At 36.5% G+C, this 20958-nt stretch overlaps 1 long non-coding RNA gene across 1 annotated transcript in view; it reads right to left on the bottom strand.

Moving 5' to 3' along the window:
* LOC112633466 overlaps positions 1-20571 on the bottom strand; it is a 108492-nt gene extending 87921 nt beyond the window's left edge. The window contains exon 1 of the long non-coding RNA XR_003121532.1: positions 20257-20571. This is a non-coding gene — a long non-coding RNA (uncharacterized LOC112633466). The remainder of the gene's footprint in view (positions 1-20256) is intronic.
* Positions 20572-20958: the final 387 nt, after the last annotated feature.

Genomic DNA, 20958 nt, shown 5'->3' with positions numbered 1-20958 from the left:
TTTATCTCCTGGCTGATTTAAAACATATCTGATTATTTCTGATGGTTCAAGATGTAATGGTCTGAAAGTCTAAACAGAATTCTTAGACTTATCTTTATTAAAACCTGAGGAACTGAAGATATAACTGTCTGGATTGATTACAGTATTTCTGCTGTGGAGAAAAATAACAGCCCTGAGTCACTTCTTGTTGTTCACATCTTCATTAATGTGCTTTATATACTTCTGTCCCTAGAGCAAATTAATGTGTTTTTTCTTCTTTTGTATTGTAGTTCACTTAAACTTAGATTCTTTGAACATAGCTGGATTGCAGTGTGACATTTGAGTCCTAGAGATCAATTGATGGTTGTTAAAGATCATGAAGAATGGCCCATTAAAACAGTTAGTATATGACAAATAACAACGTTTATGTTTAGTGTGGAAATTTATCAACTAGACAGAGCACTTATTACTGAGACCTGAATGAAAGTCTACTTGAACCAACTTATTAATCAGTCAGTGCCCTAGTCTTAACAGACTGTCTTATTAAAGAACTCTAGATATATTAAAATTGAACTCTAATGTGATAGGTACTATTCCTGAGCTACAATCACAAAGTACACAATTATTACTGAAGACTAAGGTCTATGGAAAAGAAAATAAAAGCCTTTTTTATTTCTGGAGGACTGGGATACTTTGCCTCAAATCTCTGGGTCTGATTAAACACAGTATCTAACATGGGAAGGTTAGTTATGTGGTTAATTCTTTCTCCCACTCTCCATATGTAATCACACATCGAGATATGACAAACTTAAACTTTCCACCTGCGTGTATTTATATAGTCCACACTAAAGAATCTTCTTAAATTTCTGAAGAATTTTTTTTTTTTTTTTTTTGAAAAATTGAAGCACTACCGATGGGAAAAAAAAAAAAAAAATCATTGCTCTGGCTGGCAAGTGGTATGAATGCTTAGTGAGATCCTCTGGGCCTCTGGGCCTAGAAGAAATCATCACCATTTCTCATCCTCCACGGAGTTATTGGGGGTAGAGCCCTTCGGTACTGTGAGCCTTGGGGATGAGCAGGGATGACAACAGAGTTGAATGTCATCTCAAATGACTATACGTCTGTGGGTATTGATTGTCTGGGAGTGCTGGGTTGAGAGGGATGCTTGAAGCTAAGTTTAAGCACAACATGAAAGCAAACCATTATAAATTAAAGACTTTTGCATGAGGCAAGTTTAGAGTTATATTGGAAGAGAATTCTTGGCTTCTAACCTCTGTGACTCATTTGGGTGTGGGGCTGGCTGACCTTCATTTACCTGGGAGAGAAAGTGTGCATGTTTTGGTAAATAGCCAATAGCTGCTGGATGCAATCAATCGCCCTTCTGGTAGAAAGGTGTAAGGGATGTGCCCAGTAGCAATCAACAATTAAATGACTTACCAAACACCTGCAGTGACCTAAGAGAGAATCTTCTTTGTTTTCTCCATGTCTTAAAACTTGATAGCTGAAATTCAACACAATAGCGTTGAAAAAGACTGCAGACATCTTTTAAATACAGGTGGGGTAGACTTCTGACTCTGCCGGAAGAGGTACTGTGAGGGGAAACTTACCCTCTTCTAAAGCAGGTTTCTGGACAGTCTAGTTTTTTTAAAAATAGTTCTTTCGTGAACTGGTTGAAGTGGACCTCTGTGTAAACTTGACATTTGTGGCTGTGGATCTGCTCTTCTACAGAACACAAAGCAATTCTGGTCTCTTCTACTGGACAATTTACTAAATATTCACTCAAATAAAAAAAACCCAACTGATCCAGTTTCTTAAACTTACTATAGCCAAAACAGGGCATTTAAACTTCTAGCTTAAAGTTTCCGGCTGGGCGTGGTGGCTCACTCCTGTAATCCCAGCACTTTGGGAGGTCGGGGTGGGTGGATCACCTGAGGCCAGGAGTTCGAGACCAGCCTAGCCAACACTGTGAAACCCTGTCTCTACTAAAACTACAAAATTAGCTGAGCGTGCTGGTGGGTGCCTGTAATCCCAGCTACCTGGGAGACTGAGGCAGGGCAATTGCTTGAACCCAGGAGGCAGAGGTTGCAGTGAGCGGAGACTGAGACACTGCATTCTAACTTGAGTGACAGAACAAGACTCTGCCTCAAAAAAAAAAAAAAAAAGAAGTTTCCTCACCACCCCCTTAGCTCAGGGAGGTTACTCAGACCAGAAAAAGTGGGTCTTGGTTGGCATCTTATTTTCTTTTCCTGATGCATCATCACATTCTCTTGATACTACTTCTAAATTGTATGTGTGTGTATATAATTTTTAACATATATAACTTAAATATATATAACGTTTTAATATATATAATTTAAAAAATTTTATATATATATATATGGTTTTTTTTTTTTTTTTTTGGAGACAGGATCTCATTCTGTCACCCAGGCTGAAGTTGAGTAGTGCAATCATGGCTCAATTCAGCCTTGACTTCCTGGGCTCAAGCCATCCTCCTGCCTCAGCTTTCCAAATAGCTGGGACTACAGGCACATGCCACCACACCCAGCGATTTTTGTTTTTGTTTTTTGTATAGACAGGGTTTTGCCATATTGCCTGGACTGGTCTTGAACTCCTGGGCTCACGTGATTTCCCTGCCTTGGCTTCCCAAATGCTGGGATTACAGGCATGACCTACTGTGTCCAGCCCTAAAAAAATATTTTTAATCTGTCTTTCTTATTCAGTCTCCATCTCCTCCACTTGAAGCCTAATGACCTTCATCTCTGTCTTTCCTACTACAGTAGCCTCTTAAAGGGCTCCCTCACTACCTCTTCCCTCCTTCCAATACATTAGCCAGCCAAAACCAGAGGTATCTTTGCAAAAGCGAGTCTCCCTGCCTCACTCTGCTTAAATTCTTCAGTAGTTTCTCCTGGCACTTTCAACAGTAGTCTGAACATAGCTTCAAAGAGCTACAACAATCTGGCCTCATTTTCTTCTCACAATGTTCTCTCTTGATTCTTTGTGATGTTCCTCTTTTCTGTTCTCTTTGTCCTCAATTTTACCAAGCTCTTTTCTACTTTAAGGGCTTCTTAATTATGAGGATTGCATATGCTATTCTCATTGCTTGGAATGACCACTCTCCCTATATCCATCTTTATTAATTTGATTTAAATGTCACTTCTTCAGAGAAACCTTCCTTGACTATATGCTCCATTCCAATTAAGTCCAATCAGCTTATTTATTTCTTCATTGCAGCTCTTCCTCCTTATCACTATTTGTTATCAAATGTTTCTTTGTGTGATTATTTAAAGCCTATCTTCTCCTCTTGAGTATAAAGTCCATTTACAAAAGGATAAAAGACCAATTTCTTGACTGGATATGGTGGCTCATGCTTGTAATCCCAGAATTTTGGGAGTCTGAGGTGGGAGGACTGTTTGAGTCCAGGAGTTCAAGACCAGCCTGGGTAACATAGTGAGACCCTATTCTCAACAACAACAACAAAAAAGATTAAATTAACCTAGTGCAGTGGCTCCCACCTGTGGTCTCAGCTACTCTGGGGTCTAAGGTAGGAGGGTTGTGTGAGCCCAGGAGGTTTAGGCTGATGAACCTTGATTACACCACCACATTCCAGCCTGAGTGACAGTGCAAGACCCTGATTCAAAACAAAAACACAAAAACAAAAAAAACCAGAAGAATTTTCTTTTCTATTTTCTGTGTTTATGTCATACATAAGCACAGTGCTTGCCAAAATGTCAATTAATATTTGTTGAAAGATATGCATAGGCCAGGCACGGTGGCTCACACCTGTAATCCCAGCCCTTTGGGAAGCCAAGGTGGGTAGATCATTTGAGATCAGGAGTTTCAGACCAGCCTGGGCAAGACAGCAAAACTCCGTCTCTACTAAAAATACAAAAATTAACTGGGTGTGGTGGCATGCGCCTGTAGTCCCAGCTGTTCAGGGGGCTGAGGCAGGAGAATTTCTTGAACCCAAGGATGGGAGGTTGCAGTGAGCTGAGTTCACCCCACTGCACTCCAGCCTGGGCAATAGAGTGAGACCCTGTCTCAACAAACAAACAAACAAAAAACAGCAAAAGAAAGATATCCATAGTGATCCATATCCATTGTTTATGATATCTCCCATTAGTCTTCTTTTTTCTAGGTCAACCACTTGGTTATTTTACTATTCCCCATATGACATGCTTTTTAAAACTTTCTTCAACTTGGCCCCTTATTTTTGATATACTGTGTTTTTCAATGTTCTCCCTTAAATGTATAGAACTAATTATAATATGCCAGACATGATCTAATAATTGTAGAATATAATGAGATCATTCTTTCTACTGTCCTTTTTACAATGTCTATTAATTTAGCCTAAGGTGGTGGTATTCTTTTTTAGCAGTCCTATCACCATTGGTGCATATTAAACTTATGATTAATTGAAGACCATAAATCTTTTTCTCCCTAACTAAAGTTCCTTGCTAGAAAACCTCCTTTAAAATTGTATATTTCATGTTTTTAACTGATGTACATCATTATGCACTTACCACATCCTGTTACCTTTATTCCTAAATATCATATATGGTATCTTTTTGAGGTTTGTTTCACGTGTAATTTGGCTAAGCATATTTACTTTGTTCACATTCAATGTACAAAATGCAAGGGCCAAAGGTAGAAATTTGTGTTTCACCCCCAGGTAGGGTCAAAAATTCACACATTTTTGTTTATACCGTGTGTGTGTGTATATATATGTGAATTAGTCCTGTACATTCAAGGAAGAACATTGAAAAAATAATATGTCAAAAATATCTAAAGAATATGTATTTAAGTAAACTTGTTTTTTAAATTTCAGTGTTTACTTGTAAAAATGTTAGTAAGAGTGGTGGTCTAAAAAACGTAGGCATGCCTCATTTTATTGCACTTTGCAGCTACTGTGTTTTTTTACAAACTGAAGGTTTGTGGTAAACTTTGGTCCAGCAAGTCTATCGGAATCATTTTTTCTTTTTTTTTCAACAGCATGTAATCACTTCATGTCTTTGTGTCACATTTTGGTAATTCTCACAGTATTTCATGCTTTTTCATTGTTATGAAATCTGTGACAGTGATCTGTGATCAGTGATCTTTGATATCACTATTATAATCATTGAGGAATGCCATGAACCACACCCGTGTAAGACCGTGAATTTAATGGATAAATATGTGTGTTCCGACTGCTCTACTGACCGGGTATTCTCCGGCTGCTCATCCACTGGTCTCCCTCCCTCTCCCCTCGACCCAGGTCTCCCTATTTTCTGAGTCACAACAATATTGAAATTAGGCCAATTAATAATCGTACAATGGCCTCTAAGTGAAAGGAAGGGTTGCCTCTCTCTAACTTTAAATCAAAAGCTAGAAATGATGAAGCTTAGTGAGGAAGGCATGATAAAAGCTCAGACACGTTGAAAGATAGGCCTCTTGCACCAGTTAGACAACTTGGGAATGCAAAGGAAAAGTTTTTGAAGGAAATTAAAACTACTACTCTTGTGAGCACATGAATGGTAAGAAAGCAAAATAGCTTTATTGCTGATACAGTTTTAGTGGTCAGGATAGAAGACCAAAACAGCCCCAAAATTGCCCTAAGTAAGCTAAAACCTAATCCAGAGCAAGACCTTAACTCTCTTCAATTTTATAAAGCTTCAGAAGAAAAGTTTGAAACTATCAGAGGTTGGCTTATGAGGTTTATAGAAAGAAGCCATCTCCATAACATAAAACTGCAAAGTGAAGCAAGTGCTGATCTAAAAGCTACAGCACGTTATCCAGAAGATCTAGCTAAGATAATTGATGAAGGTGGCTATACTAAGAAGATATTCAACATATTGAAAACAGCCTTATATTGGAAAAAGATGTCATCTAGGACTTAACTAGCTAGAGAGGAGAAGTCGATGCCTGGCTTCAAAGCTTCAGAGGACAGGATGACTTTGTTTGAGGCTAAAGCACCTAATGACTTTAAGTTGAAGCCAATGCTCATTTACCACTCTGGAAACATTAGGACCCTTAAGAATTATGCTAAATGTACTCTAGAATTATGCTAAATCTACTCTGTGCTCTATAAATGGAATGACAAAGCCTGGATGACAGCATGTCTGTTTACAACATGGTTTACTGAATATTTTAAGCCCGTTATGAAGACCCACTGCTCAGGAAAAAAAGCTTTCTTTCAAAATATTGCTATCATTACAATGTACCTGGTCAGTTGAGAGCTCTGATGAAGATGCACAAAGAGAAGAATGCTGTTTTTCTGTTGCGAACACAACATCCATTCTTCAGCCTGTAAATCAAGGAGGAATTTTGACCTTCAAGTCTTATTATCTAAGAAGTACATTTAATGAGGCTGTGGCTGCCATAGATAGAGTTTCTTCTGAGGGAATTTGAGGAAAGTAATTTGAAAACCTTTTGGCAAGGATTCAACATTCTAGATGTTGTTAAGGCATTCATGATTGATAGGAGGAGTCAAAGTGGCAACATTAACAGGACTTTGGAAGAAGTTGACTTCTACTGTCATAGATGACTTTGAGAGATTTAAGACTTCAGTGGAGAAAGTAACTGTAGATGTGGTGGAACTATCAAATTGAACTAACTGGAGCCTGAAGATGTCACTGAATTGCTACAGGCTCATGACAAAATTTGAATGGATGAGAAGTTACTTCTTATGGATGAGCAAATAAATTGGTTTCTTGAGATGGAAACTACTCTTGGTGAAGATGCTGTGAACATTGTTGAAATGACAACAAAGGATTTGGAATATTATGTAAGCTTACTTGATAAAGCAGCAGCAGGGTTTGAGAGGATTGACTCCAATTCTGAAAGAAGTTCTGCAGATAAAATGCTATCAAACAACTCTGTATAATAGAGGGAAATCTTACATGAAAGGAAAAGTCAATCAATGCAGCAAACTTCTTTGCTGCCTTATTTTAAGAAATTGCTACAGCCACCACAGCCTTCAGCAACCACCATCCTGATAAGTCAGCAGTCACCAATGTTGAGGCAAGACCCTCTACCAGCAAAAAGAATATGACTGCTGAAAGCTCGGATGATTGACCTAGAAGGCTTAGAAGACGAAATGATTCATAGGTCTTATTTTCCTCTACAATTATTGCCTTGTTCTAAGAAGTGAAATTAATGAATGCAACAGAAACTCACGATAATTTGACTTAAGATTATTTTAGCCTTTATAGAACCATTCACTAGAAACATTCATAATTCCAGTTCCACTGAAAAAAACATTTGTTGAGGCCCGCCTCTATGATCAGCTTTGTAGAAATGCTATTCTCAAAGACAAGTTTGACCCATTAGCCTATTGGGATCACCGGGAGAGAAAGTTAGGGAATTCTCTTAGTTTTGTGAGAAATTTGCATATTTCACAGCCTTTCTTGTCTATGATACACCCTGTTGAAAAGAATCTGGGTTTGTATGTAAGATTATGTTGCTCTGTTGAGCCAGAGCAGGACATAGAAGAGTAGGAAAAATGCTGTTGGATATATTAAAGAAGTATAACTCTGGAATTTGCTCTAAAATTCTTTCAAACAGACAAGTATCACCATAGAATTGATGGAGGATAAAATGACTGTTACATGCAATGAAAAAATGAAAGTAGAAAAAAGAAGACAGAGATGATTAAAGTAGTTGAAGAAAGGATTCATTAAGAGAGGTGAGTTTGCTCATAAGAATCAGAAATGCTGAATTTTATGACTCCAGTAGGGAAAAAAAAATACAAGAAGATCTTTTTTTTATAAAACATTTTCCAAAATAAATTTAATTTTAAGTTACAGAAATATTATTAGGTATATTTTCCAGATTACTAAAGAATCCCTGGATTCATGCTGTCTTATCACTGCTATTATTACTATCATGTTTACTTTTGCAGCTAGTACTATACTAGTAATAGTCACCGTTATTCAACTAATTTTTGTGCCTGTAGGCTGAATTCTTTTAAAATATCATTTCATTTGTCTATGAAACAACCATGTAAGGTTGCTATTAGTAGATATCAGTATTGCCCCCATTTTACAGATAAACATGAGGCTTAAGGAATTAAATAACTTGTTTATGGTCTCACAGCTTCTAAATGGCACAGCCTGACTTTAGACTTCACTTCCTCTTTATGGAATAACAAAGGGGAATAATATTGTCAAAATGCAGTTATAAATACTACTCTTAAAAGTGTAACAATTGATGTAGAATGTAATCTTGGCCTCATTGACTAGTATCAATAAACTAAATTATTTACTTATTCGATTGTACAGATGTATTTTTATAATTTGATACTGTTATTGATCACATTCATAACATAAAATACAGAAATCAGGAAAGCATAAAACAGAAATGACAGTGATTTTATTAAAGGTATAGTGTCTATGTTCTTTAAAGTTGGAGAGTGCATTTTTCTATTTTATTGCAAATATAATATTTGGTATATTAAATATAAACAGTGAAAAATTTCATGATGTAAATATAAAAATGCTTCCTTTGGTTATGTGTATGCATTTATGATACAATCATGGAATGTCATCATTAAAATGTATACCTATTGAAATTATGTGCATATGTACACACACACATCTACACATACATCTACACACACAATCATGCCATGTTTCATAAACATATAATTACATTTTGAAACATATTCAGCTATATAGATATACATAAATATGCAGACAGACCTCCTACTTACAAATGATTGTTTCAAAAATTTCAAGAATAGTTGTATTTTCATTCCACCAACTATGATTTACTTATTTAATCCTCAATTCCTGAGATAGCATTTTAAGTATAATTTAAGCTAAACCCTAACACTCTGTACTATACTGTTTCTAGAGACAAACTTGGCTTTATTCAACAACAAATCTTAATAGAGGAGTTACTATGTTCCACAAACTATGCAGATGTTAGCGATACAACATACAATTCTCAAAATATGTATAGTCTAGAATGGGATATAGAAAAGTCAGTCAACAGAACTCAGAGGGATACAGTGGGATGGTAACACTACGGAATGGCATCACAATCAGATGGGTCAGTGGCACTTTCTTGAATGAAGTGATGAGTGCCTGGAGAGTTCTGAGGGATGAAAAGCATTGAGGCAGATGCAGTATGGAATTATGTGGGGTTGAGGGTTGGAGAGAGAGACACAACAGAGTCGAGACATAGAGTGAAGAAATATCTCCTGGCCCGGCGCGGTGGCTCAAGCCTGTAATCCTAGCACTTTGGGAGGCCGAGACGGGCGGATCACGAGGTCAGGAGATCGAGACCATCCTGGCTAACACGGTGAAACCCCGTCTCTACTAAAAATACAAAAAAAAAAAAAAAAAAAACTAGCTGGGCGAGGTGGCAGGCGCCTGTAGTCCCAGCTACTCGGGAGGCTGAGGCAGGAGAATGGCGTAAAAACCCAGGAGGTGGAGCTTGCAGTGAGCTGAGATCCGGCCACTGCACTCCAGCCCGGGCGACACAGCGAGACTCCATCTCAAAAAATAAATAAACCAATAAATAAATAAATAAATAAATAAATATCTCCTTCTGTGCTACAGGAGAGGGTTTTTATCCTTGGCATCACTGACATTTTGGGAAGAATTAGTCATTGTTGTGGGGGTTATGTATTCTAGAATGTTTAGCAGCATATGTAGCCTCTACCCCACTAGATACTCATAGTACCAGTACCTAACACCCCCAACCTGAACCAAAAATGCCTCTCAACATTACCAAATGTTCACCAGGGAAGCAAAATCATCCCTAGTTGAGAACCACTGTTGTAAGGAAAAAGACAGACAGGATAGCATTGGACACTAGGATAACTTGCTAACTTTACATTGACAAAGAAAGGTCAAATTCCATTTGCACTTTCCCAACACTGCTCTCTAGACGCCCTAAATTGGGGTGGATGAGAGATAGTTATGTATGCTTTTTAATGTATCCTTCAACTACCTGGGATCTGGATGTTTACAATTCAGAGATTTCTTTCTAGGCATGAATATAGGTACATACACACACATATATATATACACTGCAAAGACTAAATCAGAACATCTCTGTTTGGCCACAATGTTTACTGATCATCTATCTTTCATTTCTATATATTGCCAGCAAAAATTTTTATAAACTTTCCAGAATATAATACATGCCTTCTGGCAGAAATAAGGGTTGAATCAACCTTGCAAATCCCATGTTAGTGTATAAATTCCAAGAGTCTCCTTAAAGGGGGAACATCTGTTTAGTGAAGTTTCATTATTTTCCTCTTTAAAGAAAGAAAAAGCTATGAAAATGATAAAATATGATTGACCTAAAACACAATATATCCAACTTTAATCATTTTCTAAATCCAAAGATATTTTTAGATGAAAGCAAAGGAGGTCATTTTCAAATCATTTTGTGAAACTTAAGCCTACCCAGAGGAAAGGTAATTTTGTTTGATCCTGAACATCAAGTGAATTTGTTCACCAAACCATTTATTCCAAAAGGTAATTAAAATAATGTAAAATTGATCCAATATATGTTTAACAAAATTAACTAATTATAATCTGCTTAAACCATTTAACCTTTATAGTTCCTTTAAAAGTGTTTGATTTTCTTTGGAAAAATAAACAATGTACTTTAAAAAGGTGGTGCCTCCTTGTCTACCTTTCTTCTTCTTTTTTTGTTTTTTTTTGTTTTTGTAGATGATCCTATGCTAAGATGCCAATATAACAAATAGAATAGACAAACAGCTAAGAGAAGAAAGGAAGATTTCTCCTTAAGTCAAGGACACACATGAGAAGGAAAATATTATAAGATAAGGACATAAATATGAGTTCTTTTACAGTAAGTATTGATGTTAATGTCTCAGAACTTATGCCAAATTTCCAAGTGAAATGTGTATCAATTATCTTCCTTCAGGTATTCAAGTTGACTTACAGACAAAATATATACTGCAACTTAGCGTTTGTTTATTTTCATTTGCTTTCCATTTATTCAAGTCACTGTCAAACAGACATATTTTGAAAAGTTCAACAAATCAAAAAAAAGCCTAACTGCCAATCACTAGCTACATTTATTTTGAACTTACCTATTCTAATACTGAGTAGATGTCAAAATTCCAGAGGGTTTGCATGGGCTCTTAGTGTCCGGGAGAGGTAGAAAATAGTGACGTAAGAGAAGAAATGTGCTGTGACAGCTCCATCCTTTAAAAAGAGTGGAAGAACTAGGAACTACCTCAGGGAAAAAATGGTAGAAGTAACCATGAGCCCTGAGGGACTTTCTAATCCATATCTATTATTAATTCATTATAATTTACTATTTTATTTTGGAGATAAAATTGTCATCATGTCATTTCTAAAACCAAATGACATTATAAAAGACACCCAATGGTAAGAGTATTAACTGAAGTAACTGTCACTGCTCCATAGAGTAAAACAAGTTATACATTGGGAAAGAAGCACTCTGAATGTGATTTTTTGATGGCACAGAATCAGGTCACCCCTCATACTGAGGTTAATTTGTTGACTCATATTTCCACTTTCCAATGATATTGTATCACATGAACAAATCTCTACCTCTAATCAATTTTTTTTATTGAATTGTGACCTTTAATCCACCTTCTTTTTTTGATTATGAATGACAGTGACCTTTGCGTAATTTAAAGCAGACACTCTGATGCAAAATTATGCAAACTACACATGTAAATTCTGAATCAAACTAAAGATGTGCATAATCTACTGGTGAGAAATTATTTCAGAAGACATTTGTATTAAGGCTGAATGAGGTATCTGAGGGTAAGTGAATTAGTCAGCATACAAATGGTCGGTTGGAAGAGTTGCAAAGACCAAATGCTGTTTATATTTTCTCAGCTTCTATTTAGGAAACTGAAATGTCAATATACATATCAATTTTTATTATTTTACTCAGCATTTTATGGCATTCAGGAAATGATCACAATGTAATAAAGTCAGACAAGATTATTTTTTCAGAGGAGTTGGCAAACTGTGCCTGAATATTCAATTCATTGTCATTTCTATTCATTTTCTGCTGCACAAAAGCCTGGTGAAATTCTGCCACAGCATGTGTAACATGTTGACTTCCTGACACTGTTTTATCTCGTTACAGAAGAACTTTATGTCCAATAGCATCTGGCAGTCAGTAGTGTTTCTAGGATATATTTAGAAACTACTATCTCAAGGAAAAAAGTTAAAGAATAAAGGAAGCATGTTTGTGTTGAGAATCAGATGAATATCCTGTTCCAGACCTACCTCCTGATTCTCCTTTTTTCTACTGGCTCTTTCTTTTTTTCTGTGGATTAATACAAATGGTTCTGAGCTGATATTACTGAGGGCAAACCCAGCTTTGGGTACAAACTAAAATGCAGCCTAATCCTATAATCCACTCTCACTCAAGCCATTCTATTTTACACAGTGCCGTTAATGCAAACTGCACATTGTTGCTTCTCAAATTATACTTTGTTTTCCATACATACAAAAAAATATGTAAGTGCATCACACATGCTTAAAACACATAATCCACAATCTGCACTTTATGACATAGATACACATGTATATGGGTTTATATATGATGAAGATTATGTCACAGCAGTAAGCCATTGAGTGCATTTCGCTGTCAGAACCGCACCAAACAGTACCTGGCACAAGCATGTACTTTCATGATTAGCACCAGGGGGTTGTCAGATTGCTATATCTGAAATAAACAGATTTACCCTGACAGATAATCAGCATTTTGCACTGCCTAATACATGTTTATCTTTCACTATCGACATAATTACACTAAAAGTGCACTTAATATAATCTTTCATAGGAAATTAAATGGGTTTGAATGATATACTTATAATGGATTGGGGACAAAGTATGAAGGAGAGAAATATCAATACTAGATGTTTTGGGAGAACACATACATGAAGCAATGACGAGGGAATCAATGAACACCAGAAAAAGATCAATGGCAGTCTGTGTTTAAGGAATTCATTTACATAGTTTCCAAAGAAATCAGAAAAATCCTACAAAGCTGTGAAATACCCTCTTGATTTTTTCATGTCCTGATGCTTCTTTTCTTCTGACATGTGCTATGTGCTCTCCTCTCACACACAAAAAGCTAAGAAGGAGAGTCCTCTTAGGGGAGTTTTATATTTGTCTGATTCATAGTCAACTCTTTCAAAAGTTTGCAATCTGGCTTTTGAACTTTGGGACTGGAAACTCATAGTGGCCTGCACAGATACCACTTTCAGAAGGAAATTCAGCAAGCTCTGAATTAGCACCTATCACCCGAGAGGCTAAGAGCACAGACAGGCATGCCATTTTAAGAGCCGTAGAAATTAACACGTGCTGATCCATCGGCATCAGGCCTTAAGGATATTAAATTAGGACCTGAGAAGCAGAATTAGGTGAAAATATTAATTTAAATCAACATTATAAATGTGACCCCCAGCATAGGAAGCATCTTTCTTTAAGGATATGCTAATTTACAACTGTGGTCTGCTCACTGCCTATGAGAAGACCTAAGAATTTTAAGCCTCACTTTGTTAGTAACAGCACTTTGATGTCCCATAAATCTCTTTTCTTTTCTTAGCTACAAAATAAAATGAAGTCATGAAACATTTAAATACCCATGTCTGTGAGTGGGATCCAGGGTGCTATAAATTTGATTTTGAACAGAAAACAAAATGAGGACAAAGAGGTACTTCAAATGTCTTCAGTGAACTTAGCATTGTTTTGGGCATGTAGCAGACATTATTTTATTTCTTTACTATAAAGCTGAGAAATGGGTACTTTTTCCATCTAAGGAAGCTGAAGCTCAGAGAGATTCAATAATACTCCCCATGTATTGTGTTCCAACCAAGGTCTGTCTGTCTGAAACTAGTACTCTTTCTGCTTCATTATGTTTTCTCTGTAAATTCAGTTTACATGATTTTTAAATGTCTTTGGCTTTTGTTTTCCAATGAGGAATGTAGAATTTTAAATCAAGGTCCTACATCTCTCTCATCAATTAGAAATACATATCCACAGTCACCTGTAGGCTGCTCCATCCCTCTCTGAAACTGATAACACCCCGGAAGCCAGTATACAATGGCTTTTCACTTGCTAGTCAAAAGGATTTCACAAATACTCTAACATCTCAATGGCTAAAGGCTGAAAAATGGAATGACTAAGAGCTGAGAAACAAAATGCGTCTAGCATGTGGTTAGAGTACCTCAATGGGTAGAAAATCCATATGTTTAGTTCCTTTACCTACTCCGAATCTTTGGAGGAACTGGAACCTTTCCCCTGGACCTTGGCACCCAGAAAGGGAAAGGAAGTTCTGCTTTCTATCCACATTGGTGGACCCCAAACTGCTTTTTCTGTTTTGCTCCTGCCAGCACTGCCTCCTGAGGTCCACGTCTCATTGTTCCAGGAGCATGCTGGCTGGCGATCATTGTACCTTGGAAGCTGCCCTGAAACCCACTTCTCTGACAGGCTCTGTCTCCACATTGGTTGGGTGATGGTGTCTGCCTGGGTAAAACTGGATTTGCAAAATTCCTTTTAGAACCTGATTTATGGTTGTAAACTCTTTCTGTAGATTTCTTATTGGATTGACTATTCCATAGTTTGCCTTAAAAGCCACCTTACATTCTCTTTGCTTTCATCGTTGCTTAGGAGCCTAACTCCTCTTAACATATTCATTCCTGGAAAGTCAAAGCTTTAAGATGAAGAATAATTTCTCTTTAAGATTAATTATTATTTCTATTTCATTTATAGTATCTGAAGATTTAGTGACAGAGGTTTAAAGAGCTGAAAACTGAAGTTAATAAAAAAAATGCCAAAGTCCGAATTCTTTAAAATCTCCTAAACCCTCCTCTCCTCATCTTTCTTCCCCATTCCCCCACTATATTCTATATTTCTCTATTTTTCTCTTTGTCTTTCGGTCTCCTTCTTTTCTTAACTTTTCACCTTGGTTCTTTTGCCAGTTGCCTCTCCTTTTAACTTCCAAAAAGAGAAATCATAGTATATATTTTTTATCCATTGGAATAATTTCCTTTCTTGTCACAATTTTTAAAATTAAGCATGTGTAAATTTTAATACGCTGTCAGAGAGCATAGGCTCAGTATTTGGAATATAGCTAAGTCTCAAGAAATGTGTTGGATGGATAGATGTTCCTCTCATTGCTCCGGAAACAAGTTTTAAAAATATATAACCTAAGCTAACTCAATTTTTACAAAATTCAATCAACCATTCAAATATTAATCAAGAGTAGGCTCTAGTCTCAGTGCTGAGGCTAGGACTGTGAAGGACACAGATTAAGTATGATTTTCACTCTCAAGTAGTTTACAAACTACTGGGAGTACAAGAATATGACCCATGAAACAACCTGGGAAATATGAAAAAAGAACACACTTAGAGGCTGACTTGCGTGATATAAACTGCAGGCATTGTGAATGCACAGAAAAGAGGTCTCAATGCAAAAAGGGCGCTTGATTAATTTTTCTGGGAGAAAATAGAAGGAACTATATATAACAACAACCATAAAACAACAACAGTAACAAATGGACCTTCTAATCCTGGTACATCTTATCTAATGAAGTTTTGCTTACCAAAATGTACGTCTTATCTAATGAAGTTTTAGTTTTCAGCTTGAATATGTTAACTGTCCAGTCTGAACTGACTGCTGGTACATTTCAGAGTTAAGTTGTTTAAGTATTTTTGCACACCTTCCTCAGCAAGAAAAGTCCCTTGGTTTTATATTTAATTGCAGGAAGTTGACATCTTTTTAGATAGGGAGTTCAGTATTGCAGCCAAAGAATTTAGTAATGAGGGACACGTTCTTCAAATGGTTGTAGGGCAGTTTTAACTCCATTAAATGTTTCTATCAGCACAGACTCAAAGTCACCATCCTCTGTTCTCTTCTCACCACTCTTCTCTTCACTCTCCTTTCTTTTTTTTTTTTTTCTTCCTTCCAAGGAGAGAGTATCAACCAAGTAATGGAGAAATCAAATCTGAAAAGAATGTCTCACAGGCTAAGGGACTCACTCAGCAAGAGATGATGACGAGGTTAGCTCAAATTTAAATTAATTCCCAACCTTTCCCATACCAATGGTCGACATCTAACTTGGCTAATCCGAGCAAAACTGATATATTAAAATAACTTTAAAGGTAGGTTCTTGGGCTTTTTGCCTGCCAGCAAATAGAGGTTGTGAATATACAGGGCAGTCCGTCTGCCTGATACTTCAGAGAAGATCTAAAAAGAATGCTGGTATCACAGAAGACCATCAAAATTGTTTTCCATTTGTTACTTGAGAAATGTGTAGCTTGCTTAATTGCTACTGACCCATGTTCTGCAAACTACTGCCACTTGATTATGTGTTGATGCTGTTTGGGTTTTGGTTTGTATTAGATATCTGATATCCACAGGTCAAATAAACACCGTCTTTGAATCACATCCCTATGAGTTACATACATAATAGTTCATCTTTTCACAGTGGGAGGAAAGAAAGTGGGAGACAATTCAAAGGCTATCCCAAATAAACAGACAGAAGTAAGGCCACAAATGCTACCCTGTGCAGACCTGTTCTTACTCAGTTCTCCTTAAGGAGATAACAACTACTGACACAAGAAGAGATAAATTATGTTCAGTGTTTCACCGTCAGACCGTTTCAACATGCATTGTTACTTCGTTTTCTTTATCTCCTTTTCTAATGTGCTGGTGTATTTTGGCTGGGGAAATTTTCATTCAGATGCATCCAGTGCAGTGAAAAGTGAGGAAAAGAGCCACTACTACCCAGAATATTTTGAAGAAAGGTATGACAAGACAGAAAAAAAATATTTCTTTTTCTGATGTGAACAGTTGTTTGCATCAAAATTTTAATTGTTATCAGATCTTCAATGGAGTTGCTAGGAAAGGTAGTCAGATAAAGCCTCAGGTTAATTTCCATCATTACTGAGCACTTTACACCACTGACAAATTTTAAACATATAAAGAGATGTCAATCTTGCTCTGTAGACAGAAAAACAAGGTGGGGAGTGGTGGCTCTTCAAAGGCTGTCAGTAGACAAGTCAGTCAATTACAGATCTGATTTAGTTCTTAACTCCTTGAGGTAAAAGACAAATGTTCTGCAAGAGTAACCATTCCTGACATGCATTAAATGAAACAACTTTTAAAAACTGTGTGATCATGATAATGCAGATTGAGGTGAAGAGCTTTGAAAAGAGTTGAAAAATCAGGGTCAGATATATGAATCCAGATGACAAATGGGTAAATTGAAGCACTTTTGCTATTTGTGGAGAGTGGAATGTCCCTACTATTAGTCATCAGAGATTTAGGAAAGCATTATTGTGTGATTTTTCAAAGCCAGGAACAGACTAAATGAGTTCACATCCCAGTTCTACCCCGACTGTGTGGCCTTGGCTAAGTTACTTAACCTCTCTGTACCTCTCTTTATCTTTGAAATGGGGATGATGGTTTCACTGACCCCTTAGTGATGGTGTTCAAATTTAAGTTATTACCTATAAAGCAAAATCTGTAGGGTTTTCGCTCAATATCATAATTAATCCATATGCAGCAATAACTTCCATGATTTAGGAAATATATGTGGCATTATAGAATCCTTCCTGAAATTTAAAATATTTACAGATGATATTGGCAGTGAATGTCTGCTGATGACGCACATCATTTCCCTTTAAGCAGGGTTGCAAGTTTCTATGGCCCCAGTGAACACTCCTGAAGTTAGATAGAACTTATTAACACCTTCCATAGCATCCTTTTAAGATGATAATTTATCTTTTTAACTGTATTCAGTAAACGCAGCAGAAAAGAGCCAGGTGGGAATAACAACCTGGTATTATATATAGCCATAAAGTTTACCAGTTCTATAGATTCTGCTGCAAGGCACACTAAAATGGAGTAAAATGTAACTTATCTTGAACAGTTGCTTGAATGAGTTACTAGAGGAATGGCAAGTTTACAGATGAAGCAAAAGAAACCCAAGGGAGTTGAAGGTTGTGACCATTTTATTTAGGATGCATAGTTGTAAAACCTAACTTAAGGCATACAAGTTAGGTCTTTGGAGAGTTTTCTCGGAGGTTTGCAAACAAATGTGAAAGTCTATAAAATATGTGCTTTTGAAATAACTCTCTATGAAACGATGGTTTGAGGGTCCATGGGGAGTGCCTTTATACCTGTCAAACCCTACTAATTTGGTTGAAAAGAGAATGCCTGGTTGTTTGCATTTTCCCTGTCCCCAAAAGATCTCCTTGGCCACTTTTTGTATCTATCCTCAGCTTGACTGCTGACAGAGTATTCCATGGCATTCCTTTGTTCTGAAAGGGCATCCTTTAGTTTCACACTAGTCTCAAGTTCACATAACCAGGCAATCTCATACACCTTTCCATCTGTTAAGGTTTTCCTGTGTAGGGTGCTGTTCTCAAACTCGTTTTAAATATGAAATTATCATCCTTTACTGTTAGTAAAGGATCCTTTTCTTTCCCTGTAATGCTGAAGGTGTGAATGGAATTCTCCAGGGACAGTGTCTGTGAAGAAGATATTCATGGACAACTACATGGCTCAAATAGATAAATTCAATTAGCCCTTCCTGGAAAGCCTCAGTTTACTTTACAACTCAGTATTTTAAAGAATTTTAAAGAAATTCTAATTACTGCGTAAGAAATAAGTCAAATTCCTCTTCTCTCACTGTGAAGGGCTTTTATTACCCACTGCTATAAAACATATATCTTTTTTTTTTTTCTGTTGCTATCCTAGCTGAGTAGCTTGCATACCAATAGGATCACTAAAATGCCACGAAGCAGAACATATTTATCTGTTAAATTCTACGTACAGTAACCTAACAAATGCCAGAGACAGAAAGATTGCCCTCTGCACAGTAATACTTGTGTAGATGTCTTCTTTATGCTAACAATGACAGGGCTTCATGCCCTGTACTGTACTCAAAAATCAGGGTGCATTTTTTTTTTCAATAGAAGACTCCATATCAAAAAGAAAAAGAACTGCACATTTTTGGCATTGAGATATTTTATGTGGATAATAAATTTTTTTCCCTCGAACTCCACTAACAAGTATCTACCTAGAAGATGAAATGTAAGATTTATGTCATCAGAACTATTCAGTATACCAGAGGATAATTTTTTCTTCTTTTCAGGACTGTCAACTTTGTTTACTGTTTATGTTCAATTGTATCCTATATAAGAGATTAAATTGCCTTGTCATAGCCACATGTCAAAGCCTTCTTAGAAAAATAAGGTAATAAATGCAAAATTATATTAATAAGGAGTACTTTCAAAGACATATTACATTTATTGAAATCTAAACTATAACTGGAATGTTCTAATTATATTTGTACTAGTCAAAAAGAGATTTTTTAAGTATATAATGTTATGACACCTTAGTATGTTTTAAAATTGATGTGACTAAAGAATGATTAAAATATTATAAGTAACTTCAAGGAGACACATATGAAGTAATGTAAGCCCAGGAATTGCTTACATAAATCACCATGTATGTTGTCAAATCTGCTAGCCTCTTACATGCATTTTTAGTCCAAACTTAATCATTTGGCTATTGAAATCATTCTTAAAAATTGATCTCAAACAGTGTTATACAAACATCAGGGTTTTTAAAAGCCTTGCTACATTTAAACTTTTTCATAATACAATTTCAATCTCAAAACAATAAATAATCACATGGATAATGACAGTAACTGAATCCTAACTAATTGTAATACTTCTGCATAGCCTAGTAACAATTTAAAAATGGTGAAGAATAAATCTATTTGACAGGCCTGTTAGCAATAAGGCCTTCAGGTTTTTGCTTTGCAGCAAAATGAAGTAAAATCTATTCTTTTATTGCTGTTGTTAGAAACGTTTCAACAGTTAGTTATTTTTCACAGAAAATGCTGCAGGAGGACTCTCCAGGTTGGGAAAAAAAAAAAAAAAATCTTAACACGGTTGAATTTTACACTTGGCTATTATTGGCCAGCATACATAATAAGTTAAAACATACTGAGAAATTAATATTTTTCTAGGAGGGAAAACTTGATAGAGGATTATATTTCTACATTACAGAGTGGATACTCTAATCTTTCTGGCATTGTAAAACTGAAGCTGGCTGCAGGGAAAATAAACATTATAATAACCGGCACTTAAACAATTGTACCTATATGGTTAAGTAACAAAAGCGTGAGGCACCTGGAATCACAGTATTTGTGCCTAATGCCAGCAACAATATAAAGCATTCAAGTGACATTTGATAATGAGCAGACAGTGGAGGCATTACACACGTCTTTAGAAGAATCAGACTTCCTACCTTGAAAAGACAGATGGAGGTAAGTTCCTTTATAAAAAAAAAGTTGTAAGTAAAGCCAGGCAGCAGTTGCAGTAAATTGAGTCCTTTCAGTCACTGTATACATACAGCAGTTCTGCAATAAGGGGAAAAATATAATGGGAGGAGCGGCTGTGAACGAGTGACCTCCTCAAGCTGAGTCCTCTCTGTGAACCAGGCATTGAGAGCCACGGCTCCTGATTTGCATGGATTATCTCCACTTGAACAGATACAGAGCAGATACATTTAAATTGAGCTGGCACAATGGCAAAAAGATGGAAGAGTGCATGAATGAGGGACAGCGCAAGAGAGGGAGAGAGAAAGAGAAACAGACACGAGATCGGAGAGCGTGGATAAGCTGGTTCTTGCAGAACTGTGTCTCAGAAGAGCTACAGCTCCCTCTTCATGTCACAGTTGTAAGATAAGAAATGTTGTCATTAAGAACTGGTTAATCATAGAGCAAAATATACTCAAATTAGCTGATGTTCGGTCCGATCCGATTTTTACGAACATGTTATGATTCTCCCTATTTTGTCATTAGGATTTTAGACAGCATACCCAAAATCTTTTTTTAGTGGCCAGGTAAACACGTTTGGATGAAATTCTGAGTTTTGAATGAGATCAGTGTTTTGGCTTGAATGGCGTAGACAGCAGTGAAAGAACACAGACAATTAGTTAAGTGGAATA

The sequence above is a fragment of the Theropithecus gelada genome, chromosome 1 (assembly GCF_003255815.1).
Source record: "Theropithecus gelada isolate Dixy chromosome 1, Tgel_1.0, whole genome shotgun sequence".
NCBI classification, from domain to species: Eukaryota; Metazoa; Chordata; class Mammalia; order Primates; family Cercopithecidae; genus Theropithecus; species Theropithecus gelada.
This window is presented reverse-complemented; position numbering and strand designations above follow the sequence as displayed.